This window comes from Mauremys mutica, unplaced genomic scaffold (genome assembly GCF_020497125.1).
Source record: "Mauremys mutica isolate MM-2020 ecotype Southern unplaced genomic scaffold, ASM2049712v1 000839F_np12_subseq_1:30746_obj, whole genome shotgun sequence".
NCBI lineage: Eukaryota > Metazoa > Chordata > Testudines > Geoemydidae > Mauremys > Mauremys mutica.
The window spans coordinates 2680-30114 of NW_025423060.1; the positions used below are offsets into that span (position 1 = coordinate 2680).

At 49.8% G+C, this 27435-nt stretch overlaps 7 non-coding genes across 7 annotated transcripts; 5 read left to right on the top strand and 2 right to left on the bottom strand.

The window, feature by feature from the left end:
- Positions 1-727: 727 nt before the first annotated feature.
- TRNAI-UAU lies at positions 728-821 on the bottom strand. The gene is made up of 2 exons: positions 784-821; positions 728-763 (listed from the first exon to the last, which is right to left on the bottom strand). It is a non-coding gene; the product is annotated as a tRNA-Ile (tRNA).
- Positions 822-15100: 14279 nt separating this feature from the next.
- Positions 15101-15173, top strand: TRNAK-UUU. The gene has a single exon. It is a non-coding gene; the product is annotated as a tRNA-Lys (tRNA).
- A 1838-nt stretch (positions 15174-17011) lies between these two features.
- TRNAT-UGU lies at positions 17012-17085 on the top strand. The gene has a single exon. It is a non-coding gene; the product is annotated as a tRNA-Thr (tRNA).
- Positions 17086-18639: 1554 nt separating this feature from the next.
- On the top strand, positions 18640-18711 carry TRNAA-UGC. Its single transcript has one exon. It is a non-coding gene; the product is annotated as a tRNA-Ala (tRNA).
- A 1218-nt stretch (positions 18712-19929) lies between these two features.
- On the top strand, positions 19930-20002 carry TRNAK-UUU. Its single transcript has one exon. It is a non-coding gene; the product is annotated as a tRNA-Lys (tRNA).
- A 1330-nt stretch (positions 20003-21332) lies between these two features.
- TRNAV-AAC lies at positions 21333-21405 on the top strand. Its single transcript has one exon. It is a non-coding gene; the product is annotated as a tRNA-Val (tRNA).
- A 1401-nt stretch (positions 21406-22806) lies between these two features.
- Positions 22807-22878, bottom strand: TRNAG-UCC. Its single transcript has one exon. It is a non-coding gene; the product is annotated as a tRNA-Gly (tRNA).
- Between the last annotated feature and the right edge of the window lie 4557 nt (positions 22879-27435).

The window sequence follows — 27435 nt, forward strand, 5'->3', positions numbered from 1 at the left end:
GCTAACAGCCCAGTGTGCCTGGCCGTGAGGCAGCTGTAAAAAAGCAACAGTCCCCCCCAGAAGTACTTAGGCTGAATTCCTTAACTTTAACATCATGACCCCCCTGTAGAAAGCCACACGTCAGTTGTATTTTCACAGGGAGATGCAAAAATCAAGTGACACCAATTTTTAAGTTGAGTAAATAAAGTTGAGGAGATAGTTATTAACCTCCCAAAAATATACTAAAGATCCCGCAACATAACACCTGAAGGTGAAATATGAACAGAGACAAACCTTGTCAGCAAAGGCTCATTTCCCAAACGATCCTCAAAATGTTACTAATCCCCACCCCTCCTCCACAGGAGCTCTGTGCAGTGTAACTGTTCTGCAGGCAGCTTCCCATTCAGTGCTGTTGTGGGACATTCCCAGGCCTGGAAATGTACCAACGACAGAATTTGAAGAGCAAACCTGGCTCCCTGCACCAGGCGGGATTTGAGTGTTTTGTCCCCGTCACTTAGTGTTTATCAATAGCACAGATGCCATGGACAGGACTCCAGGCTCTGCTTGAGGGATCCTGGCACAGGGGCTGGGGGGGAGAAAGGATGGTAGATTCTGACCTGTGCTCTGGAGAGGAGGTAATAAGTGAACAGGTTTTTTAACTTCTCCCCTCCTCAGTGTCCCTGGGCTGCAATTCTACATTCCACAGGGCCAAATGAGGGGGTGATGCCATTTGGTTAATGAAAACCAGTGCTCCAGGTGAGGTTTGAACTCACAACCTCAGCATAGCTCCTCTCAGCACTGCCCTATAAGTACTGTGCGCTAACCAATTGTGCCACTGGAACCCCTGTTAATTAGGATTCTCTGAGACTCCTAGGTTGATACAGGCGAGCGGTGACCCCAAAACATTCTCCATGGGGTTGAGAGCAGGTAGTGACAAGTGTTTGTACTTGGTGGGGTGGATTCTTCTTAAGGGTTCCAGGCCCCATTTGACCCTTTTGTTCTTCCCTGTGTAATAACAGAGCTGGTTAAGACTCAATGGAGAGTCTTGCTGCAGACCAACAGAGCTGAAGTCACTGATAACCAGCTCTAAGCATTAGTCCTGCTTTGGGACAGTGTCTCTCATGCAACGAACTGCCCAGTCTGCGCTAGCAGTGAGGCTCCCTCACTAGCAGGTGAAATCAGGGAGAGCTGTGTGAAGTGCAGGGCCCCAGGGGTGCCGGAACAGGGGGGAACAACACCCCAGGACTTTAAAAAATGGGAGGGCTCTGCCTTGCCACTTTGTAATGACCGTAAGGGCGAGTGAGGGTGGGGAGGGGACGGAGAGCAGTGAGCGGGAGGAAGGGTCTGGGGGGAAGAGGCAGCGTAGGAGCGGGTCCTTGGGGAGAAGGGGTGGGGCAGGGGCATGGCATTGAGTGGCAGGGATGGGGCTACTGTTTGGGCTCTGGTGGCCACTACTTTTAGGGAGCCTGTTCCGCTCCTGGTGGGACCACAAGACATCCCAGAGCAGAGAGGGTGGCCAGCAGAGTGGTGACAGGGTGGAACGGCAAGTGGCCGGCAATGTGGCCAGACAGCGGAGGGAGAAAGGGGCTTTCCCCCCAGGAGGTGAGAGATGAACTCTGGGTTTTCACTGACCCATGGCAGCAGCTGTGGGTGAGGTGCAGTGAAGGGAGGGGCATATCCACTGATGAGCTGCCAAAATATTAACAACCGGTTCCCTCCTCCTCACCCCATGAGGGTGACCCCCCTCGACCCCGGGGACTCCTGCCCTGCCCCCCAGGACCCCTGCCCTATCCACCCCCTTCCCTGTCCCTTAACTGCCCCCTGCCACCCCTCCAACCCCTCCTCTTATTCCTGATGGCCCCCCCGGGACCCCTGCCCTATCCTACCACCCCTTCTCTCTTTCCCGACTGCCCCTGGAACCCCTGCCCCTGACTGCCTTCCACCGCCCCATCCAACCCCTGGTACTTCCTAACTGCCCCCCCCCAGGACCCTTGCCCCCATTCAATTCCCCTGTTCCCTGCCCCCTGACCACCCCCAGTCCTGACCCTAATCCACCCCCCCGCCCTCTGTCCAACATCCTCTCCCTGCTCCATGTCCCCCTTACCCTGCTGCTTGGAGATGGGGGCCGTGCCACCCAGAGTCGGGGCTGGGAGCCACGGGCGTTGGGCTGCAGTCGGGGTCCAGGTCGGCGTCGGGGTCCGGCCCGGAGCCTCACCGCCCAGCCGGAGTCGGGTCCGGCGCAGAGACGCGCCGCCCGGCCAGCCAGAGTCAGAGCCGGGGTCCGGCGCGGAGCTACGCTGCCCAGAGTCGGGGCCGGGGTCAGAGCCACGCCGCCCGCCCGGCCAGAGTCAGGACCGGGGTCCGGGTCAGCGTCGGGGTCCGGCCCGGAGCCGCGCCGCCCACCCGGCCAGAGTCGGGCCCAGGGTGCGGGTCGGCATCGGGGTCCGGCCCGGAGCCGTGCCGCCCGCCGGGCCGGGGTCAGAGCCAGGGTCCGGCCCGGAGCTGCGCCGCCTGCCCGGCCAGGGTCACAGCCGCGCCGCCCGCCCGGAGCTGCGCCGCCCGCCCGGCCAGAGTCGGGGCCGGGAGCCGGGTCGGCTTCGGGGTCCAGCCTGGAGCCACGTCGCCCGCCCGGCCAGTCGGGGCCAGGGTCCGAGTCAGCGTCGGGGTCCGGCCTGGAGCCGCCTGCCCGGAGCCGCGCCGCCCGCCCGGCCGGGGTCACAGCCAGGAGACGGCCCGGAGCCGCGCCGCCCAGAGTCGGGGCCGGGGCCGGGGGCTGGCCCGGAGTCGCACTGCCCGCCCGGCCAGAGTTGGGTCGGGGTCAGGGTCAGAGCCGGGGGCCGGCCTGGAGCTGTGCCGCCTGGCCGGGGACACGCCCCCCCCCCCGCTTACCTGCAGGAAGCTGCTGCTTCCTTCTCAGCCCTCCCAGGCTTCCCGCCAATCAGCTGTTAGCGCGGGAAGCCTGGAGGGAGAGCCTTCAGAGGAGGAGGCAAAGCTGGAGCCAGGTGAGCTGGAACTGGGGGCAGGGCAGGGAGCTGCTGGAACCTTTGTTAAATTTAAAAGCCCTTTACAACAGGTTCTAGAAGGGTTTCTAAACTTAACAACCGGTTCGCGCGAACCGGTGCGAAGCTCACCACTGGGCACATCCAAAGAGCTTCTGGTGTCTGGATTTAGAAGCCCAAGGCAAAAGGCCACTGCCCAGCGCACTGTGGGTGGGTGTTTTGCTCATAGTGTTGTGTTATGAATCCTGATTGTGGTGTTTTCCCAAGTTAATACAAGGTGATTTTCCTCCTTTTTCTTAAAGCTTCTTTTCTACACTCAGTGCGTGTGAGTGGGGAAAGTATCACCTCTTAGAGGCACCCAGTGGCCAGGGTTAGTTTCCCCAGGTTACTGGGTGGGGGCTTAAGCAGATTGTGTGTTGTATTGTTGAAGAGAAGCCCCAAGCACCCAAACAGGGAATTGTAACTTCAACCTTCAGAGTAAGAGCCAGAGGTGCTGCCAGCTGAGCTAGCCAGGCCGCCTAAATGTATTAACCCCTTTCACCGTGTTGGTGCCATTAGGCATATCCCTAGATAACTCAGGAGGGTAGAAAAACCACAGTATTAATGAAGCTTTTCTGTACCAGGCCTGAATGGACCAAAGTTATTTTATGCTTGTCCAAAGTGCTTCCATATTAAACTCTGATTGAACTCCCAGGCTAGTATTGAGAATGGAATGTGTAACAGCTTCTTATCAGTGTAAGACACCAGAAGATAGGGCCCCTTTTTATTACTTGTGTTTAGTTTAGAAAGAGGGGAGGGGAGACAAGGTAATAAATTCAGAAGTAAACCAAGGTAACAGCCTTGAAAAGTTACGAGATAAATTGTTTGCTGTCAAGGATGATTTAACCTGTTTGATGTAATTGTTAACTATACACTATATGTACTATATAGGAGTGGGGAGGAGACTAGTGGGGGGTAATGAGGATGCCTTGTTGAAGTCATGTATAAGAAGACACACACAGCTTGTATCTGTGTGCAGGATTTGAGATTGTAAATATCTCCCTGGCACCTTACTTGGGCTCAAATAAACTTTTTCTGCATTCTCCACCCTGGTGTGATAATTAGTGCGACGCACACCGGGCAACGAACCACTGTTTGCTGCCTCAGGCCTTTTTGGGCCGGCAACAGTCTTGGCATCCCTGGGTGGGCTCGAGGCAAAATTGTGCCTTGCCCGGACTCCTCCAATGGCCGGTGGACGACAGTCACAGCCGATGCCAGCGCGCACCGGTGCTTTTACCGGGGGCCTCGGCAGGGACGTGTCAGACCGACCTTGGAAGGCACAACGGTGCAACGCACTCAGATAGTGGAGAAGCAGCTGCGGGCGACGGTGAGGAACCGGTCCTGTGGAAAAGGTAGGAACAGTTCAGTGCTGTTAACCTTTTGTTTGCCTGTTAAGACCTGGGGACGCCCAGTGTCTTCCCATAGGTATGGGGCAGGGATAGAGTACAGGCAGGGCACGGTGTATGCCCCCAGAATGCATTCTAGCAAATTGGAAAGTGTTTGGTTTGGATCCAATGATTAAGGATAAACTAAAAAGGTTCTGTACAGTAGACTGGCCTCAATATCAACTAGAGAGCCAGGAAAGGTGGCCACCAGAAGGATCACTTAATTACAACATGATCCTTCAATTACTTTTGTTTTGTTAGCGAATGGGTAGCTTTTGAAACTGTTTGTATAAAGAGCTCTTGTAAAAATCCCTCATCATATGCCCCAGAGCTGCACTGGGAGGAGGATTGTCCGTGGGAATAATGGTCTTGGTGTGTGTGTGTGTGTGTATACCAGTGTGAGTGTCTGTTACTGGAAGATGCCCAGATTAACCTGTGAAGCAAATGCTAATGATCAGGAGTAGTCTAACGCAAGCCCAGTAACTAGTGGATCTTTAGGAGATCCGACCCACGGTGGGCTGACTCAGCCTGGCATCGTCTGGCGAGGAAGCTGCCTGGGTCTAGGAATGTGTGAACCTATCTTCCCTCTCCCCCTTTCTTTCCGTGTGGGCTACTGACAGTCTGATCATCTCACTGTATGCAATCAGAGTAGCGGCTCCTCTCCCAGAGACTAGCCGAAGCTCTTTGCTGAAAGGAGGTGTAGAAGAGTCAGTCATCCTCGTTAATCTCTCCTGTGTGAGTGTCCTGTAGGGAGAGATTCTTAGTTTATGAGCCGCTAGCGCGGACAGGGCCCCCCTCTTTGTGTGTGTAAGTGGAAAATGGGGGAAGGGACAGTCTAAACATTCTACCTCACCCCCTAAGGGTACCCCAGCATAGTACATGTACGTACATTATGGTCCTGAAACCTGCAGGTATTTAGAGAATTGGAATCTTTACACGCGTGAAAATCCATCTAAACAATGTCCATTAGAAGGTATCTTCAATCTAGATAAGATCATATATCTCAGAGGAGCTTTTAATTACCAAAGGAAAAGCCTCTGACACAGTGTGAGCAATTCGTCTAGGAATGGGTTAATTTGAAACTCAGCTAAGCCCAGAGATAAAGAGAGCTGCTCTGTGTATTAGGTCAGACTATGTTAAGTACAAAGAAAAACTGCTTTTGGCCCCAGCTGGCTGTGGGAAAATATAGACAGAGGTAAATTAAAGGTAATATAAGTTACGGAACTGAGATTGCATTTGCAAAGCTTAACTGTTCAGTGAGGTTTAACAGTCTTTGCAATCCCAGAGTTGGTATGGCTTGGTGACCTGAACTGGAATCTCTGAAAGAGACACTGCAGGAGATTCCAGGGTGTAAAAGAACAGCTCTCCCAAGAGTGGAAGCATGTTGGAAATTCTGGACAAGCTGTATACAGAATAATCTCCTGTCCACCTATTCCCCTTCTCTGAATGTTATATACAGACGTGGTCAGTCTGGATATGTGTGAGTATTAAAGTGGCTTAAGGCTTGGGGAAGCTTTGGGGTTTGGTTATATGGTGTGTTTTATCCTTCCCCCAACGTCCTGCAGTAGATAAATTGGTAACAGATTTGTCACAGTTTGGTGAGTAATTGAGAATGGGGGAGCCCTATAGAATTTACACCATCTATTTGTTTTACCTTTGTTATGTTGTGTTTCTTTTGTTTGGAACTGTTGGTGTTATATGTTGAGGATTGCATGATTAAAGGTGAGCCTACTCTCAGCTGCAGTAAGTCTGAGAACTGGAAAGGGGATCTACCCCCAGTTGCAGCAGGACTGGGCAATAGAGTAGTTGGAGAAAAAGAACAAATATGTACTTGATAACTAGAATTGAGCAATTAAGAGCATAGATCATGACCCAGACAGCAACTCAAACCTGCACCCAGGGCAAGTTGCAGGTTTTGAGACAGGATTTCCAGTTAGGAAAGGAAGCCCTGGCTAAGCAAGTACCAGTCCTTCAGGGACTTGCCAAAATTTAACTATTTGTGCTCAGCATACACCGTAATAGCAGTGTGTTTGCTACAAGGGGAAATTAAATAATTAAACACCAGTGGGCCATGTGTTTTGCCCAGGTGGCAAGCCTCATAAGGGAGGACTCGGGTAGTCTTGTGAGTTAAAATGTTTTAGGGAAAAAGACCAGAAGGGTGGGGGCTAGTTGAGAAGCCAACCCCCCCCCCCTTAGTTAAAACTGGCAGTGGAGCAAATTGGTGTCTAGGGAAAGAACGGTTCAGCTAGAAAAGAAGGATCGGGCCCAGGCAGGCAAGCAACAGACGGAGAGATTGGAAAACGGGTTGGAAACTTTTGAGGGTCTAGTGGAAGAAAGGAGTACATAGGTATAAACATGGGGATTTCAAATACCCAGGAGGATACTTGTAATAGTGATTTAAGTTGAGAAAAGTGGTTGTTAGAGAAAACAAGTGAGTGATTTTAAGGCAGTGTGAAAAGTTAACTCCATAGTTGCTGGAGGGAAGAGTAGTTGAACTTTGTAAAAATGCTAAAGAGAAAAATTCTTGGTGTTTTTGAAATGTTTGTAAATAAATTCAGGCAAAGAAATTATTAGATTGCAATCATTTGGTTATGACCCATTTAGTTGAATTATCTAAAAAATGTATATAGTGCTATGTAATTGAAATCTTATTAGGTTCTAAAGGCACTATAAGTGGTGATGTTTTCTTTCAGTGTTTAAAAGCAGGAGTTAAAAGTAAAGAGCAAGTCAGGAAGCATCTGTATTGATGCAAGTTATCTAACTGATAAAGTAGAAGTCACTGAGACCTAAGCTGCCTATGAAACATATATATGAAAATATGAGGTAATTCCCCTGTTTTGCCTGAAATCAACGAAGGTATTTGTATATTTTCAGTGATGATTGATTGCCCAGAAAGGGTAGACTTCTGTTTTTGTCTTTCAGATAATCAGAGAAAACTGATGCTAGCTGAACAGCATTCAACATACCATGCCTTTGATGGCACAGTAAAAATTATGTTTTGTGTTTTATGTTCTGTCTTGTGGTGTCTGTCTGGTGGCCAAAATTGTTTTGTTTATGGGATAGTCTGGATTGGAATACAGATACTTGTTTTGTTCAACTTGGAATACAAAGTGCTTGGATAAATTGGGAAAAATATGGTATACTAAAGCTTAATACATCTCCTTAAGTAAGAGAAAGAGAAACTTATTGGCCAAATCTTTTAATTGAAAATTGTTAGTAAAACTTGCATACTAATAGTTTTTGGAAGCAAGGACATGGAAAGTTAACCCACTCCCCATATTGTATTTGGATCCTTCTGGCTATCTCAGATTTCTAGCCAGAGGGCTGGGGATGGTGGGAAACTATTGGACTAGAGGCTCTATGAAATAAACTCATCAAAGTGGGTGTGCTTGTCCTAGCTTGTTGTCCCAAAGCTCTGGAAAAAGTTATTTTAGTAAAAGGATAGATGTGACAAACTTTAAATAATAAGACTAATGTACTGTATAAAGGCAATGTATATGTGTTCATTGTTAGAAAAAGATGTATAAGTGAAGGCTAAGTTTCCTTTGTAGGTTAAAAGAAGCCAAACAGGACAAAGGAAGAAGAACGAGTTAACTGAGGAAAAATAGCTAACATGCTGAGTTTAAAGATAGGGCATTAGCCCCATTTCAGGACACTGCTCTCAGCTAAGACTTAGCTAACAACCAAGACAAGGGGGGCTTAAATGTGCCACAAAGCTGTAGAGTCTGCAAATCGCTGACAGGCACTAATGAAATGTGTTAGGTTTCTTTTTTTCACAGGTAAAGACGCACTACACAAAGACCCTAGGAGTCCTGCCACCCTTGGAACCAGGAAACTGGATTAATGTAAAGCTCCACCAGCGAAAGACTGCTTTGGCTCTATGCTGGAAAGACCCTTATTAAGTCCTGGTGACCACCAACAGCGTTGTGCAGTGTCAGAATCCAGGATTTCCTGACCAAAAAGGACATTAAGGACTGACCCTGGTGTAGAAACCAAGAATTATACACTGGCAGGAAGAAATCTGTGGGACCCCTGTTTGAGACTGTGGTATTGATTAGATTTTGGGGTTTATTCTACAGGCTGCATCCTGTGTTTTGGATAAATCCTTCAGCATGTATTGCTCACAAGGGGCTGCCATTAGATTAGCACAACAGAGAGCCTAGGTTGTTTCCTCTGCAAGAAGAGGGAATTGACCAGATCTCTGTGGACTCAGGCCAATAATATAGCAACCATTTGAAATATTTTTAAAAGCTGGGAACATGATAAGAAATTGGGCCACCTAGAAAAAGGCCACTAGCCTTATTTTTAAAGCTCAGCTATCCCAAGTACAGGCTGGAGTTGGTGGGTTACATGTCATTTCCACCCTTAGTTCTATGACCCAGAAGTTGCTGACAGAGATGGTATTGAGAATCACTGAGACTGGGAAGGTATTGCAGTGGGATCTGGTATATTTAGATGGATCTTGAGCACCAGACTTGGTCCACTGCCCTTACAGACTATCAGGAACCATCTGATCTGTGGTCAGGGGGATGACATACTTGGACACTTTCTGGATGGAAGTATGGACATTCACAATGCTCCTTCCAAGTATGTGGACCGGTTAGGGTGGGTGTGGGCTTCCACATACCGAATCCTACCGGGTCCATAGGGAGGATGAATGTGGAACTGAATACCCCAGCTCCCTAGAGTTTAATTGTTTTTTGTCTTCAAAGTATGAGAAAACTCAGCCAAATGTTTGTTGAGTATTCTCAAAGGGGGGGATTGTTGGTGCCATTAGGCATATCCCTAGATAACTCAGGAGGGTAGAAAAACACAGTATTAATGAAGCTTTTCTGTACCAGGCCTGAATGGACCAAAGTTATTTTATGCTTGTCCAAAGTGCTTCCATATTAAACTCTGATTGAACTCCCAGGCTAGTATTGAGAATGGAATGTGTAACAGCTTCTTATCAGTGTAAGACACCAGAAGATAGGGCCCCTTTTTATTACTTGTGTTTAGTTTAGAAAGAGGGGAGGGGAGACAAGGTAATAAATTCAGAAGTAAACCAAGGTAACAGCCTTGAAAAGTTACGAGATAAATTGTTTGCTGTCAAGGATGATTTAACCTGTTTGATGTAATTGTTAACTATACACTATATGTACTATATAAGAGTGGGGAGGAGACTAGTGGGGGGTAATGAGGATGCCTTATTGAAGTCATGTATAAGAAGACACACACAGCTTGTATCTGTGTGCAGGATTTGAGATTGTAAATATCTCCCTGGCACCTTACTTGGGCTCAAATAAACTTTTTCTGCATTCTCCACCCTGGTGTGATAATTAGTGCGACGCACACCGGGCAACGAACCACTGTTTGCTGCCTCAGGCCTTTTTGGGCTGGCAACAACCGCAAGAGCAAACACCGGGTACTTCTGTGCTTCTCAGCAGCTGGGAAAAAGCCTCTTGGGGGGAAATATCTCCTGTCCCACTGCCAAAAGGAGCCCCTGGAGTGGGAACGGTCGAAGGCCCCACCCGGGGGCTGGCCCTGCTTTCCTACCGCCTTGTGAGGCTGGCCGCAGAACGAATGCTGGTCTGCAACAGGCCCTGCCCCCACCCCCAAGTCCTCTCCCTACACACCACTGACCAGCTGATCACTGGCAGGGGGCAGGTGCTGAAGGGGACCAGCAGGAGCTTGTCCACAAGGCCCATAGCAGGAGGAGAGCTGGCTGCCAGTGGGTGCTGAGCACCTTCTCCCCCCCTCACCCCTTGCTGTTTCTGCAGCCCTGTAGCTCCCATGGAGTCGCTGACTTGGCTCCTTTCGCACTCTAGAGAGAGGAGCAGAACCAGGGCTCTGGCTGATCTATGGGGCACCAGGTGAGTGGCAGAGGCTTCAGGTGCTGAGAGTTTGCCTGACCCCTCAGGGACACAGTGTGAGGGGGTGTCCCAGGCATCTCTATGAAAGGAGCAGAACAGGATTTACTTGGGGTGGGGAGAGAATTGAGAGTGTCTCAGGGGGTTGTACAGAGGTATTGCCCGGATGAGGGACTGGCTAAAACACAGGACTCGGTGTGAGCAGGATTTGATCCTGCGCAGGAAAACCCTATTGGATTTCGACTCCAATGCCTTAACTGCTTGGCCATCACAGCTGTAAGCACAAAATTGCCCCAGTGCCAGAGAAACTGGTAAAGAATCCCAATGCCCAGGCATGAAATCATCTGAACTACAGAATGCCCACCACAAACCTGGCTCCCAAAGCACAGGAGGGATTGGGGGTTTGTTCTCTTTGCTTAACCATGTGCAGTCGCACAGAGAGCGCCTTTAAAAGTCTCCCCTCCCCGGGAAGGGGAAATGATTCTCAACTTGAAGCCTGATGTAGGGTGACCAGACGTCCCGATATTTGCTTGTTTGTCCCGCATCCCGACTGATGTTTGGTCGGGACACTGGACAAACAAACAATTTTGCCCTCTGCTCCGGCACACAGGCAGAGCCCGGTGGGACACTCGCCCACCGACTCCGCCCTCTCCTTCCCCCATTGGATCCCTCCCCAAATCCTCACCCTGGTCCTGCCTCTTCCCCAAGCAGGCGGCATCCTCCTCCCTCCCAGGTTTGCACACAGGCCATGGCCATGGCCGGGAGCGCAGCATGGAGGCTGCTCCAGCCCTGGAGCCTGCGGGGCAGCGCAGTGGGGCTGGGGGCAGTGCGGAGCGGGCAGGACCCATGTGGGCAGGGGGCAGAGACACACATGGGGCAGACACGCTTCTGCCGGGAGGGCCCGGGCCCGGCTGCCTGGTTCGCCCCTTGCCCGGGTGCTGCAGGAGGGACCTGGAGCGCGGCTCGGCTGCAGAGCTCGGAGCCCAGGCTGGGCCCAGGAGCAAGGGGATGGGGGAGCTGGGGGTGTATCAGGGGTCAGAGCTGAGAGCTGGGTGGAGATGGGGCTGTGCCACTGCCGCCTGGCGGGGGGGGGAGCCGCCGGCTTTTTTTTTGGCTCTGCCGCCCGCGTCCCGATATTTCATCTCTGACATCTAGTCACCCCAGCCTGGTGTGAATGAGGATGTCTGGACCAAGGGGCCAGGGACTGGCCTTTGCTAGAGAAACCACTGTCAAGTTTGATCCAATTAGGACAAGTCAGCAAATAAGAACAACCTGAGGGCTCAGTAACTGCTGCAGGCAGCAAAGTCCTACAGGGAGCAGTTTCTGGCACTACACCTGTGCAGCTCTGCTCCCTGGCTCTTCTCGGGCTCCTGCTCTCTCCTTAGCTCTGCCCCACTCTGGCCCAGGCAGTTCCAGCTCCCACGGAGGATGGGACCCCCTGGCCTGGTGACTCCCTCATTACACTGCCTGGCCTGTCAGTGCGGCTAACTTGGAGCTTTGGCCTCTCCCCATTGCCCCTGGGGACTGTCAGTCTCAGGGGCCTGATTTCCCATTGGCCCTTCCCCCTTCTATTGGGACTGGGAACTAGCCAACCAACCCCCCACTAAGTTTTAGTAAGGGGCCAACAGTCCCTTACATGAGCTGGCCCCGTGAGGGTCACCAATGTGCAGAAAAGGTGCCATGAACTGGTGTAATGGGCAGCACTCAGGACTCTGAATCCTGCAATCTGAGTTCAAATCTCAGTGGGACCTTGTGTTGGCTTTTGGTAAAGCCCTGGAGCTCCCAGTGCTCAACTTCCCTGTCTCCAGCCATGCAAGAACAAGTCTTTCCCCTCCTGTTGGGTGACTCAGGCCTCTGGGTGGGAGGCTGCAGTGGGTCAGGGCTCTAGAACTGACACCTGAGGGTTGGGATTCTCACGGCTTCACCTGATGCCCACAAGTTTGGCACTTGCCCCTGTGCTTTTCCTCTTGCCCACCTGGCGCTTGAAGGAAGGAGGGCCAGGGCCAGGCTTCATAGTCAGGGCTGGGCAGGAGGGAGGAAGAGTCCCAGGCTGGAGCCCAGCACCTCTCCTCCTCTGGGCACCTGGAGCAGAGGCGGCTGGTGCTGACAGCTCCAAGGGAAGGTTTAAAAGCCACAGAGCAATGGAAGGCAGGGCAAGAGGAGGGGAGAACCATGCCTATGCGTGGCCAGCAGACAGCCACAAAGACACCAGGCCAGGCTGCTCCCTGGCATGACAAACCCCCACTGAAGGCCACCGTCAGGCCAGCATGCAGGGTGGCTGCTGATGCTCTGTGGCCAACATCTGAAGACGGTAGGAAAGCAGGGCCAGCCCCCCGTGGTGGGGCCTCTTTCCGTTCCCACTCCAGGTGCTCACTTTGGAAGTGGAGCCGCCCATTTTTTTGGCAAGTCAGGAATGGCAAAGCCGAGACTGGAAGCACCTGGGGCTCATGTCCCAGACTTTGTGACGCCCACCCCCCAACTCCTTCCCGGGGCTCTAGCTGGAGCCAGAGCATTGGCCTGAGTGACCAAGAAGAGGTTCCAGCCCTGAAGGGAGCAGGACTTGCAGCACAAAGTGAGCACAACCACGAGGGGACTCAAATCCTAAATCATCTGATCCACAGGGAGATGCCTTATCCTTTAGGCCACATGATGAGGGGGTCTAAACACTTCTTTGGAAAAGCCGGACACTGTGTTTCTCAGGTCATCTGCTGAGGGGGTCGAGACGCTCTGGGCACAAGAAGTCGAGTTCCCAGCGAGACACCAGACTTAATTGTCTGGAGCCAGGTGCAGGGCTTTGGCAGGGAGGCTCAGGCATGGGGAACTGGGGTGCAGCGGACGGACCGGCTGTCTAGGTGTGGAGATTTAGTCACACTGAGGCACAGGAGGGAGGAGGAGGAGGAATCTTGCTGCCTGGCAGTGGCTGTGCAGAAAAAAAGGAGGGGTTCCTGGGACTTTTTTTGTCTCTCTTTTGCCTGCCTGCTCACTCTTGTGGTGAACGGTGAAGATGTTTTTCAACATGCCCAGGTAGCTCAATTGCTAGAGCATCAGGCTCTTAATCTGAGGGCCCGGGGTTGAAGCCCCTGTCTAGGTACCCAGCTTTTAAGTTGCCTTGTGTGCCAGGAGCCAAACTCTGTTCACAGCCACACAGGGAGTCCCAGAAGCTGTGGCCATTTCCTGGAAAGGTTCCTTTCCTTAGCAATCAAGAGAGAGGCCACATCTGCAGATACAGAAAGCACAGGCTCTGGCTGCTAGGAAGTGCTGTGGGGCCAGGTGCTGAGAAAGCCCAGAGGGGGAGCAGCAGAGATGGGGGGAAGGGAGAGAGAGAAGCAATGAGGACAGAGTGTACAGGGGGCATCTGGTCTGGCTATTGTGGCAAACTTCCCTGGTTTATACACGACCCTGGTGGAATTGGCCTGTGGAAGGATCTGAGTCCCCACCCCCTTACCCAGAGGCTGCCTGACCTCGAGGACTGTTAGGATACAGAGATTCAGGCCAGTCTGCAGAGGCCTGTACTTTAAGAATTTAGGTGTATTTTTATCACTTAGTTAATTATAAAGATATAAAAGAAAGAATAAAAAAATCACTGTCTGTCTGTGTAATGGCCTTCTCTTACTGTGACAGTCTGAGGCCTGGTTCTTCGGCTAAGCAGCAAAGGCAGCCATAAGGTGGGAAGTGTATGGTCACATCCTCACATTCCCAACTAGCCACATTGAAATAAGGTGCTATTGGGCTGTTAGGAATACAATCCCGTCCTGATATTCCATCACCTCCAGAGAAAGGGAAACTTAGTTTGGTAGCATCCTGTCTGGCAAGAACTCACTTATCAATAGACACAGCTGGAAAACCCTTATGTCTGTATAGATGTAGTTGTGAAATCCTCCCTTCTGTATTGTTTTGTATGTTTATTTGCATGGTCTCTGTCTGGGTCTGTGATTGTTTCTGTCTGCTGTATAATTCATTTTGTTGGGTGTAACCAGTGAAGGTGGTGGAATATCACCATGTTACAGTATATCAGGACTGGTTAGTCTAGAGAAGGAGTGAGGGTACCAGGCGGTGCGGCGGTCGGGGCCGCGTGGTGAGTGCCCCGCTGAAGCGCTGGCCGCCCCCCTTCTCTCTCCCCCCCGCTCCCTCCCCTCCCCCCCCACTAGACCGGGCGCGCACTCTGCAGCACAGGGAGTCCACTGGCTCCGGCCGCCCTGTAGGGTTTTTTTTTGTTTTTCCCCTGCTTTGCCGGCCGCACCGTTGTTTTTCCCCCCACCCCCCTGCTTTGCTGCTCCAGCCCCACCATTTTTGTGTTGTCCCCCGCCCCCCACTTTGCTGCTCCAGCTGTGCCGTGTCCCTCCCCTCCAGCTTTGCTGCTCCAGCCCCACCATTTTTGTGTTGTCCCCCGCCACTTTGCCACTCCAGCCACGTCGGGTCCCCCCCCCTTTGCCACTTCAGCCGCGCCGTATCCCCCCACACACCCCCGCTTTGCTGCCAAACATGCACCTTTGTATGCAACTGCTGAGTCAGTTGTGAACCTTGCTACCATTATCATTATCCCTTTGAAATAATGATGGTGATGGACACTTGGCTCTATATCCCAGTGTGTCATGGATGTCTACAGGCTGCATTAGCCAATCCAACCATTTGGCACTTACAGATGGGCACCTCTGTATTGTGCCTGAGTCTTGTACAGCTATGAATGGCTGGTAGATGCCGATATTTTCCCGTCTTTTTAACCAGCTCTAATACCCAGCCAGGCCAGGGCTGGGAAGAGAGAGAGAGCAGCAGGTTTCCCCTATTGTGGCCGTCTCGCTTTTTCTTGACTAGCTTCACCTCTGCACCAAGTTGTGCTTTTCATATGTGAGCCTGGCTAGCTCAGTTGGCAGAGCATCAGACTTTTAATCTGAGGGTCCAGGGTTCAAGTCCCTGGTCAGGTGAAAAACTTCTCACTGTGATAATAAAAACCTGTCTTTCTGGAGTCTTGTTCGGTGTTACTCTTTCTTTCCAGGATTTTGCCTTTCCTAAGAAGGGACTTTCGGGGCGGGGGGGTGTTGAAGAAGCAACTCCTTGACATCCCCTCTGTCCTTGCAGGCTGGAGGAATAAAGTCCTCTGCGCATATAGCATGTTCCTCCCCTGCAGACACAAACACACAGAATATTCATAAGGAATTAGAATTAGAATCCACCACTTTCCTTGGGAGCTTGTTCCTGTCGTGAATCATCCTCGCTGTTGAATATTTGTGCCTTAGATGTAATATATGAATTTGTCTCTTTTCACCTTCCAGCCATTGGGTCTTGTTATGCCTTTCTCTGCTCGATTAAAGAGCCCTTTCATACCCAATCTTTTGTCTCCATTAAGGCCCTTCAACACTTCAGTGAAATCACCTTTCAATCTTCTTTTGATAAGCTAAACAGGTTGAGCTCGTTCAATAGCAAAGAGCCACCAAATGTTATGAGGGCTGGAGAAAAATGTCTTCTAGGGAAAGTGGTGGATTCTCCATCTCTTGATATCATTTAATGAAGACTAGATGCCTTTCTGGAATGTGTTTGCCCAAAAGTAGCTATTGTGTCATACAGGAGGCCTGTAATATGGGGGGTCAAATAAGATGCTCTAGTGGTCTCTTCTGGCCATAAAGTTGACTAATTTCTGAAAAACTGAGTGTAGCATTGGGAGCAGCATCTGATGTTTTCCTGTCTAGCCGGCTTGCTGCCTAGAACGAACGCTCCTTGAGTGGGGTGATCCACAGGGAGTAGCTCAAACCTCCACAGTGCCTGGCCAGGGGCAGGACATTAGCACAGCAAGGGAGGGGTGTGGCAGTGACATCACAAAGGCCTTTTGCAGGACCTCAGACTATTGGTCAAAGGTGGTTGGGAGGTGGTGACCTCACAGAGAGATGCTGACATCAGCCAGGCAGGACAGGGGCGAGGGGCCAGGGAAACCTCAGAGACCCCTGTGGCTTTGCTTCAGCAAGTCTCCTTCTCCAGGTCTCTCTTTGAGGACTGAGAGAGTATTCGGGTTCAGGCACGTGAGTGCCAGGAGGAACCTCTTTTGAGTTTTCTCCTTCCCTTTAGTGATTTTACTAGAAAACAGCCGTCCCTGTTTAGAAGGTAAGAGCCTCCTCGAGGGAAGTGGTGTCATGGGCGTGTCACAGTTCGGATGCCAGTGGTCCCCCTACACTGTAAGGAAGTTCCCGCCACCCTGCTCTGTGTTCGCAGTGCGGGAGAGAGCAGCATCCACGGCAGTGATTTGCTCCTGGTTGCCGGAGCAGAGCAGCAGGCTCAGCTGTCAGAACTTCCCAGAGCAATGAAAGGGGAGGGGCCCAGCCTCTGTAGCAGGAATACAGGGCAGGCGAGTTCACAGAGGGCATTGTGGGATACTGGAGGAGGCCAGTTATGGTGATATAATGAACAGCAGCATTTACTCTGTTACTTTAAGTTTGCTGCAAAAAGCTCTAGACCTCTCATTGAAGTCGTTTTATTTTGTCAGCAAAACAGGGCAGTTTTGTCGCCAGACGTGGCATTGCAGTGTGTACACCAGCCACAAGCTGCCGACCGAGGGAGCATTGTGTGTTTTTCACACACCTGAGCAATATAATTCTGCTGAAACAACTTTGTAGTGCAGACCTGGCCAAAGATTCACTCACACACAACTTGTAAGAGAAATGTCACCTGCTCCTCTGCTTTGAAGAATCCAAAGACAAGCAAAGCTTGTCAGGCCCTGGTGGGGATGGCAGGGACTCAGGTGTGGGCAGACAGAGTGCCTTAGCCACCCACAGGCACCACGGCTTAGCTGGCTAAAGCGTCTGTTTTGTAAACAGGAGATCCTGGGTTCAACTCCCAGTGGTGCCTTGTTGGCTGGATGTTGGGGTACCTGTTATTGGCTACTGTCAGAAGACAAGATTCAGAGCTAGACGGGCCTTTGGTCTGGCCCAGTGTGGTTTTTCTTATGGTTTAAATTACACTCACAGGCACTGATAACAGAGTTACTGAAAGTTTCGGAGTTAAGAGCTGATAGGTCAGTGGTCCAGTCCCCACACAGATGACCCCCTCCCTCTGGGACAGGGGCAGGTCTGAGTTCTCACCCAAATGCTTATTGTGGCTGCCAGAATCTGTGAGCAGCTTGTTTAGTTTACAGCAAAGGTTGAGTCCTGCTTTGTGCACCGTGTGTGAGAATGAAAATCCTAAACTGCCCTTCGAAATAACGAATGCAGCAGGACGTGTTATTGTCCCTGCCCCAAAGCAGACAGACTAATGGAGAAATGCCATTGAGTCCACGGTAATACTCCACTGCCATTTTACCTTTTTTGCTGGCTAAATTCCTTTTTATCTGCCCGGCCCAGGCTGTCCTCTGCCTCAGCTGCTGCTCCCGGCCTGCTCTAGAGTCAAACACACAGGGCCCCCAGGGGAACAGAGGCTGGGACAGGGCAGCAGCCTGGGCTGGGCAGATGCTGGGAATTCTCATTCCCTGAGAACTGGCCTGGCTCCCTTCTCAACAGCAAACAAACCAATTCCACGTCCCCTCCCCAGAAAAACCAGCCTGGAGCCAAGGGCAGCAGGGGACGATTCCCTGCAGTTCCCACCGAGGCAGGAGAGAAGCCAGGGTGTTTCTAGCAGAGCTTATGGAACTGACGTGGGGAAACCAGCCTTTAATAACAGGCAGTTCCAGTTTAAGCTCAGTGTTTTTAACAATTTCTACAACATTAAATAACCCTTCAATCGTAGTGTCCCCATCCATAAAATTGCTTCAGCCTTATAGGTTCCCAGGTGCACAACTAAACATCTCTTCAAATCCAAAGGAGTGGAGATCAGTCAGTGTTCAGAGTTATCCCACATAGAAGAACCATGTTGTGGTACATACTGGCCCCATCATGTTGCCATGGCCTTTACCTCCTCTCTGTTAAAAGTTTTAGTATTTTGCACAGAAACTTTCTTCCCTCAGGAGAAACCTGGGAACCAGGGCTGCCAGCCAGACAAACACCCTTAAGAGGAGGCGTAACCTGTCAAAAAATGATCTCCCTTTTTCAGTTCTGTGACAGCCTGAAATGTTACTTATCCCGGCAGAACCAGAGGATTGAAAGCAGCTACATCAAACCCCTGTGTAGCTAACAGGAATGAACACAAACACTCCCTTGTATCTGAAGTGATGTTTAGTTTTACCCTTTGTTAACTGCAAGACTAAAGGGAAAGGCAGTGGTGGTGCCAGATATTAAGAGTGAAACACGAAACAATCATCATAGTTATGCCCATAGTGACTGCAAAATTTTTCTATATACTTCTTATTATCATCAATGTATTATTTTGGCCTCAGAGCAGGGAATGTGTCCCTCATGCTGCTTTTAGGTCACTAGGTGCTTTGGAAACAGGAGGGCTCTGAGTGTAACCTATAGCACATATGGCCCATCTGGGGATGTAGCTCAGTGGTAGAGCACATGCTTTGCATGTATGAGGTCCTGGGTTCAATCCCCAGCATCTCCAATTCTTTTCACCCTGCTGCTTTGCTCATCCCCAGAGGGGATGGGGCCCACCAGTCTCCCTGCAGGAATTTTAATCCTGCTCAGTGAGGGGCAAGTGCCAATTGCATGGAAGGTCAGGGTGGAGTTTCTGCTCCTAAGTCACCTCGGTACATTTAAGATTCCCACCAGCTGTGCTGCTTGGGACAATGGTAGATGAGAAGGGCGAATCCTCCAGCACTGGAGGGAAAGGTCCCGTCTGCAAAGACTAGACTTATTTCTTGTCTGGACCCAATCTTTCCACCTGGTATAGCCCTTGTTCCAGCTCAGGTGGTAGCTGGGGGATGTCTCATGACTGCAGCCATGTTTGTTCAGTTCCACCCCCTTATACAGCTTTGGTACAAGGCAGGAATCTTTTGTCTCTCACCTGGGGAAGAGCCCCAGGTTTAAGATGGATTCCTGTACCGGGGGACATGGTCACATGTCCTGTGAGACCCCCAAGCCTTCATTCTTCCTGGCCTGACTCACAGATGGTGCAGGACGGAGCCAACTACAATCTATTGTCCTGGTTAATGGGAGCCATCAAGAGTCCAAACCACTGTAAATGGCCCACACTTTGCATCATTACAACAGGACCTCAGAGTTATAGTTCATATTTCTAGTTTCAGATCCAAGAATGATTGGTTCATACAAATAGCATGAACACACACAGTAGATTATAAGCTTTGTAATGATACCTCACAAGAGACCTTTTGCATGAAGCATTGTCCAGTCACTTTATATTCACACTCATTAGCATACTTTAATAAAATCCTATGGAGTGCAACTTCACAGCAGGGAAAGGGTTTTACTGCAGCACCTGGCAGCAGTTGAGTTTCATGTTCAGGCTGTGGTATGAGTTCCTCCAGGTTTCTCGTAAGCACACAAGGACCTTAGCGGGTGCTCTTGATACAGGAATTGCCCAGACATGATAAAGTGATGGGAACTGCATTTTCCTTTTTTATTTCTGTATTTCCAATGACATTTCTGTTTGTGATTTCGTTTTGCTTTGTATAACTGTGTTTTCTCCTGGATTTGATATTTAACGAAAAAAAGAATAAGGCCTCAAGGCACCAGATGGAGGAGCAGGCTGGGGCTAGGACTGCTAAGAGAATGAGAGTAGCAGGTTTTCTGTATTGTTTCCCGCCCTCATTTTTCTTGACTAGTTTCTCTTCTGCATGAAATTTGCCTCTTTAAAATGTGAGCTTGGCTAGCTCAGTTGGCAGAGCATCAGACTTTTAATCTGAGGGTCCAGGGTTCAAGTCCCTGGTCAGGCAAAGAAACACTTTACCCCCTGTGACATCCCCAAGGATTTTTAGAAGGACTCTCCTTGACTTTAGTTTTTCCTTTTCAGGACATGGCCTTTCCTAGGAAGGGCCCTTTACTGCCTGGGACTGAAGGTGCTACTGCCTCACCTGTCCACTGGCCTCACAGTCTGGAGGAAGAAAGGCCTCTGGGCCTGCAGCAAAGTGCTGGGTGCTGAATTTCTGAGCAAATGCAGGGCTGGCCAGAGAGGCATGTTCCCACTGAGTCCTCCCTGCCAGAAAAAATTGTCCCCACAGACAGGGGTGGCTCCAGGCCCCAGCACACCAAGCGCGTGCTTAGGACAGCAAGCTGCAGGGGGCGCTCTGCCGGTCGCCGCGAGGGTCCTGCGACTTTGGCGGACCTCCTGCAGGCAAGCTGCCAAAGGCAACCTGCCTGCCGTGCTTGGGGCGGCAAAATGCCTAGAGCCGCCCCTGCCCACAGAGTCCTCCCTGCTGGAAGTAATCAACAGGTGCTCTGCTGGTCAGAGCACCTGTGACTATATATGAACTATAACTCTGAGGTCCTGTTGTAATGATGCCAAGTGTGGGCCATTAACAGTGGTTTGGACTCTTGATGGCTCCCATTAACCAGGACAATAGATTGTAGTTGGCAATCAACAGGTAATCAACAGGTGCTCTGCTGGTCATGGTGTAAGGGCCAGCACTCAGGACTTTGAATCCTCCAATCTGAGTTGAAGTCTCAGTGGAATCTGAGAACAATTCCTGTGCCACAAATCCTGCTGGGTCTTCCAAGGCTCTGTCTTGCTTTCTCAAAGGCCATGAAAACCACTACAAAAGGTTTTTTTTCTCCTGCTGATAATAGCTCACCTTAACTGATCACTCTCGTTATAGTGTGTATGGCAACACCCAATTTTTCATGTTCTGTGTGTATGTGTGTGTGTGTGTGAATATATATCTTCCTGCTGTATTTTCCACTGCATGCATCCAATGAAGTTGGTTTTAGCCCAGGAAAGCTTATGCTCAAATAAATTTGTTAGTTTCTAAGGTGCCACAAGTACTCCTGTTCTTTTTGCAGATAAATGAATGGAGGTTAAGTCCATGAATGGCTATTAGCCAGGATGGGTAAGGAATGGTGTCCTTAGCCTCTGTTTGTCAGAGGGTGGAGATGGATGGCAGGAGAGAGAGATCACTTGCTCATTACCTGTTAGGTTCAGTCCCTCTGGGAGCACCTGGCATTGGCCACTGTTAGCAGATAGGATGTGAGGTTGGATGGACCTTTGGTCTGACCCAATATGGCCATTCTTATGGTCTTATGAAGGGAGGGGCAGAACACTGGGACAGAGTTTCTGTAGTGTAGTGGTTATCACTTTTGCCTAACATGCAAAAGGTCCCTGGTTCAAAACCAGACAGAAACATGTGGGTTTAATTTTCCCAGCTCCTAGTGGCCTGTCCCTGCTGTTGTAGGAGCTGCAGTGATTTCTATGCTCAGAAGGTCTGTTATACTTCCCCTGCTCCCACTTTTCTCTCCTCTCCCTCTCTGAATGCCTGTGAAGTGGCTTTTCCCCTCCCGCTCCCTCCTGGAATGCTGGTGGGATGAATGGGCTGGTTGAAGAGCAGAAGAGCTCCCAGGTAGACAAGGTGTCTGGGATGCTAATTAGGCAGCGATCACACATCCAGAGCATGGACACTGCCCAAGGTGGAGTGTGACCAACCAGATACAGCCAAGTCATCTCTAGTCACAGGCCATGAGGAGCAGGTCCTTAAAAGGGGAAGGGGCCCTGTGCTCAGGAGAGCACTCACAAGCTTGTACCTCCAGTGAATGCCCTTTGCCCAGACCGCCTGGCCAGTGGTTCTCTGCGTTGCATTTCATTGTGCCTCAGGGAGACTTACCTTCATCACACCATGCATCACGGTGCTGTGGGAAACTTACCTTGCAGAATCCAGACATCTCCAGTGCCGTGCCTGTCCTGGGAGTGTGAGTGTGACACCCCCCGCCCCCTTTCTTTTGAGCTTAGCTGTCAATATAATAAATGTGCTGCTTTCTGCCAAACTGGTGGGTCATTAGTGCTCCCTACGCTGACTAGCTGGCCCAATTTGGGGTAACACCTGCGATAACCCCAACCCCTGCATGACAGAGGGTAGTGAAATGAGCTGAGAAAAAGCCTTAGCATCAGCACGGGAAAGCTAGAGGATCTGGGCCAGTCACCTTTTGAAGCCTTGTGGCTTGGTCTCCTCTGCCTTGGAGGTTGGCCTATGGCAGCCAGCTCTTCCTGCTGCCTCATCTGCGTGACTTGCCAAAGGAGGAAGTGAGACAGGAATGGGGCAAAAGAGGAAAGTCGAGCTGAGGAAGGCAGGGCAGAAGCTAAGTGCCTCAGTGCAGCTAAGTGGGGTTAGTAGAGCGTCACCAGTCATTCTGCAAAGCCTGGGGAGGTGCAGTTGGCTGCTGGGAGGCAGAATCCTGTGCCTGCCTCTTGGCTTCCGGGTGCCTCCCCTCCCGGGTCTATTACAGGAGTGGGTGGGTGGGGTCTTTTGGCCTGCAAGGTGCAGCAGGTCGGACTAGATGATCACATTGGTCCCTTCTGACCTTGAAGGCTCTGAGTCTAAAAGGGAGAGGGAAGTAAAGGGAAAAAAATAAAAAATAAACCAAATGTTGTAATACCAGGATGACTCCACCTGCTCATTGTATAGTCCTGCCCCTTTCTTCCTCCATTGTGTGTTGAATGACCTGCAGGACATTGATTCTCTCCTTCCATTGCTAAACTGATACAATGTGACTGAAATTAAACCAATTCCCAGCAGCAAAAACATCACATCGCTGCATTGGCTGGGAATTGAACCCACGTCAACTGCTTGGAAGGCAGCTATGCTCACCACTATACCACCAATGCATCTGACAAAAGTGCTGCTTATGCTTGCCCAATGAGGCTAGAGCAGAATTGAGGCGTTTTACTACCTGTTAAAATGTACTGGAGTCTCATCACTAAAAAAAAAACCTACCTCTATCTCCACCTGGGTTTGAACCATCAGCCTCTCAATTAGGTCACCAAAGTGGTTAATCACAGACACAGGTAACTACCCTACTTCCCAAGCTTGTCTATGAAGCACCTACAGGGGCACACCTGGCTAGTGAGGGAGGCGCACAGCTGGGGTTATGAGTTCAGGTCTCACCCAAAGCATCCGTTTTCAGTAGCCATGGAGCTTCCCCCACTCACTTTGTCTAATTCACATGGAAAGTGCCATACCACGGTGATGAGAGCAAATTCTAAACTCTGAAATGTGGAGGTGGCCCATAGACTGGGATAAGGGGTTTGAAGAGAAAAAGCTCTAAGGATATAAAACCAGTCTCCACGGGCAGGTACGGTACAACGCCTCAACAGGGAGCCATTTGGGGGAGGGGGTTTCACGTCCTCTGTTCAATGTCCTGAGAGGTATTTTAAGATGAAGGTAACACCATGGCTAACAGTTGACTGGCACGTCCTGGGTTAAAGAAAGGAAGGGACTTGGGTTAATAGTCGGAAGATTTGTGTTACCGTCACTGTCTGACCCCCCTTCAGTGCAGAGGTTTGTACGTTGCTGGGTGGAACGCACAGACTCCTGGAGAGCAGGGGCAGCTGTTTCCATGGCAGAGAGCCTGGCACTTAGGAGACTTTCTTGACTTGCTGTTTTGAAGCAATTCAATAAAATAACGGTGGAGCTACAATGTCCGGTTCAAAATATCAGCCCCACCCCAGTGCAAAACTGCTATTTGAGGATCTAAACAGGAGGCTTCCGGCTCTAGGACACCTGACCAGAGAGCTCAGTGGGGGCTGTAAGAGCTGCTGACTCTGAGGGTCCTGGGCTAAATCCACTTGCAGGTGGAAGTGTTTTGATTTATTTGATGGATAATGAGCACCAGCTACCAGGGGAGAAACCCTGTGAACTTGCTGCCACTCCAGCTGCTGCCCCGGCAGGGGGGAGCCCCAGTGGGCCTGCTGCTGCTCCGGCCACCCCAGGAGTGCTGCCGGGGGCCACCGAGCTGCGGCTGCTCCTGCTGCCCGCGGAACCACAGGAGGGAGATGATTTTTTGACAGTGACAGACGCCTCGTCCTAAAGGCCTTTGTCTGCCCCCTTCTAGTGACTGTTTGGCACAGGAATGCAGCCCTCACTCCTGGGTCTCTCCTGGGGAAATAATGTTTCTGTGCAAAACACCAAAGCTTTTGACAGAAAGGAAGAAAAGGAAATGGCCACACGATGGGACTAGGACATAAGGAATGAAACACAAGATGCTTCTCCCATGTGCATTGACTTTGAACCTTGTTGTTTGCGGTGTTGTCTCTCATGTCCTGGGACCAACATGGATACAACAAGGGGGAGGAGGTCACATAATATCTTCTAAAGGACCAAGGAAGGGAGTATTATTTACTCCTTCTCATAACACAAGAACTAGGAGGCGTCACCACATGAAATGAATAAGCTGCAGGTTTGAAATGAACACACTTCCCTCAATCTGCTGGCAATGCTTCTACTAACGCAGCCCAATCTGCTGTTAGCCTTCTTGGCAACAAGGGGACTGTTGACTCATATCCAGCTTCTCATCCACTGTAATCCCCAGGTCCTTTTCTGCAGAATTGCTGCTTAGCCAGTCGGTCCCCAAGCTGTAGCAGTGCAGGGGATTCTTCCTTCCTAAGTGCAGGACTCTGCACTTCTCCTTGTTGAACCTCCTCAGATTTCTTTTGGCCCAATCCTCCAATTTGTCTAGGTCACTCTGGACCCAAACCCTGTCCTCCAGCGCTTGGATTCTTTACATGCTTTCACAGAGTGAAGAGCACATGTTCCATGATTTCATATGGCAGAGTTTTATGCTATAGGGAGCTTTCCCTGTGTGAATTTGACAGGTGAATCAACATAGAGACATATTGTGACCCTTCTCAGGGAGCTGAGGGCTGCGAGTTTCCTTGTTGCCACCTTCCACTAGGAAGAGGGAGTTTTGCATTTGGCAGCTGGATGCTAGTGACCAACTCACCCAGCCCGTCAGGCACTCAAGGACCCTCCTCTGAGCTACAGCAGCCACCCTAACCCCCGAGTTCCTTCAATGTGTCCCCCTCTGGGGTCCAGCCCGGATCACCACATACTCAGAGAAATCCCAGATTCTCTCTGCCCAAAGCAATGGTATATCCCAGGTTACTAGTTTTACTGTGGACCACTGCTACTGTATCTCACACCGCACTTGAGTATAGTTATCAAACAAGCAGAAATTTATTTAACAACCGATAGAGATTTAAACAAACAAATGTGAGCGATGGAAACTAACTGTTACCAACTAAACAAAATCAGAAAATGCAACCTACACTTTTTAATAGTTACCTTTCCTATCTAAGTAGAGTTTCACCTCACAATTCAGTCAATTTCACTGATTGCTAGTCCCTAGGCGCCATGGCCCTGCCTTTCATGAAGCATCACTGGTCGTTAGGAATCTCCTTGGTGAATGGACCCAGAGTGTTTTTCTCCACCCTGTTATGAACTGAATCAGTCTTTTGTCTTTATTCACAGAAAGGATGATCTCCTCATTCTCATATTGTCCTTGTCACTTCCACAGGGTTTTGATGTCTATAATTTGTCTTTGATGCTTTTCCATTGGCTTTTCTAGGTTGGTGCAGAGGCTGACAATGGAGCAATACATCACATAACTGGCTAGCAAGGGAGAGGTGCCAATTCCCTCCCACTGGAATGGGCCGTCCCCAACAAGACCTATGATTGGGGTGACTCACTTTCACAACAATAACATATGGGCATAATTTTCCATGTACTTACATTACCCCTTAACTATGACTTGGACACACCTCTCGCAGTGAGTAGGAGTATCAATAATTTACAAGCTTTCAGTAGAGATCTCACTGCTATGCTTCCTGGATAACTATCATAAAAGCAGTGTATTAGGTGTGGGGAGTTTTTCAGGTCTGACACAGGAGTTGCTTGTGAAGAACAGTGACCCCCTTTGCCAATTGGCACCAATGAGCTTTTGTCACAGATGCACTGAGCTATACCGTCACCCCCTGATAGAACAGAAAGGCCAGCACAAAAAACAGAGAGAGGAACAATAAGATACTAAAATGACAATGGCTGGCTCAGCCCTCCATACGAGTAACTTTCTCACATATAGGGAGATGGGTCAAAATTGGAATTGATGTTAAGGCTGTGTCTACACTTCAAACACTGGAAATATTCTTCTGACAACCTAACACTGCCTACACTGGGGCTCAGGTCACATTAACTACTTCTCTCAGTGGAGAGGACTTTTCACACCCCTGAGAGATGTGGCTATGCCAACACAGCTTTTCTACATCGACCAGCCTTTAGCTGGCTTATTGACCTGAAAGGCAATGGATTTCGGTCTTGTTCTTTATATTGATGGCTGATGAGTGCAGCTGTCCTACCTGCTTGGACACATCCTGTGACAGATGTCAGGCCTTTCCTTTGCAAATTAGAGAAGTGGGGAAGACAGTGACCCTTACAGTCTAAGTGGGTAAAAACTTATACAACTTATCTCCTCAAGTAGCTTTCCTTTGAATAGAAATTGACTTTGAAACTAAGCAAAAAAAATTCTATTTGAAAACACAAAATATTAAAATCGATACTTGGCCAATATTCTCTTATACACACTCTCTCACACACATTCTCCCACCCCAACCTTTTTGACCAGAACTCCTTACACTACAGGGGGTAAATTAAATCAAATTAACTTTTCAAGATTAGCCATCATTTCCTGTACGACTAACAAAACAAAACAAAAAAAGACAACTTTCAGTTTTCCAAAATACTTCAGATTATCACACATTTAGTCTCTTCTTCTTTAACTAATAACTTCACCAATAATCTCATTTTAATAGGTAACAAAAACATATTCAAAGATCACAAATTCTTATCATATATGTTAGTTTTCTTTTAATGCCCATTGCCAACAACTGAACCTTGGCTCAAGCTGTGGTTTGTCCCAACCACTTCTGTGAGTTCAGATATCTCAGGATCTTCTGCAGTATGTGTTGGTGGAAGGGATCTCCTATGAGGGAATCTTTGCATCATGAGGAAAAATGCCTCTCGTGTCACACTTTTAATCTTTCAAAGTGAGAGAAGATAGAGGAGAAGTGATGTAAATGCATAAAACACAAGAGAGAACTGTCTGGTCTGCACTAAAGACATTTATTGGTTAACTATATTACTCCGATGTGTGAAAAATCCACACCACTGAGCAATGTAGTTACACAGCCCTAACCCCCTGTGTAGATAGCTATACATCAGCAGCAGAACTTCTCCTGCCAAAAGAGCCACTGCCGCTTGCGAGGGTTGGACTAATCAAGTCCGATGGGAGAAATCTCTCCCATTGGCTGAAAGCGTCTGTAATAGCAGCGCTACAGCAGCGCAGCTACATTGGTGCAGCTGCACCAACATCAGCTTTATTGTGTAACCAT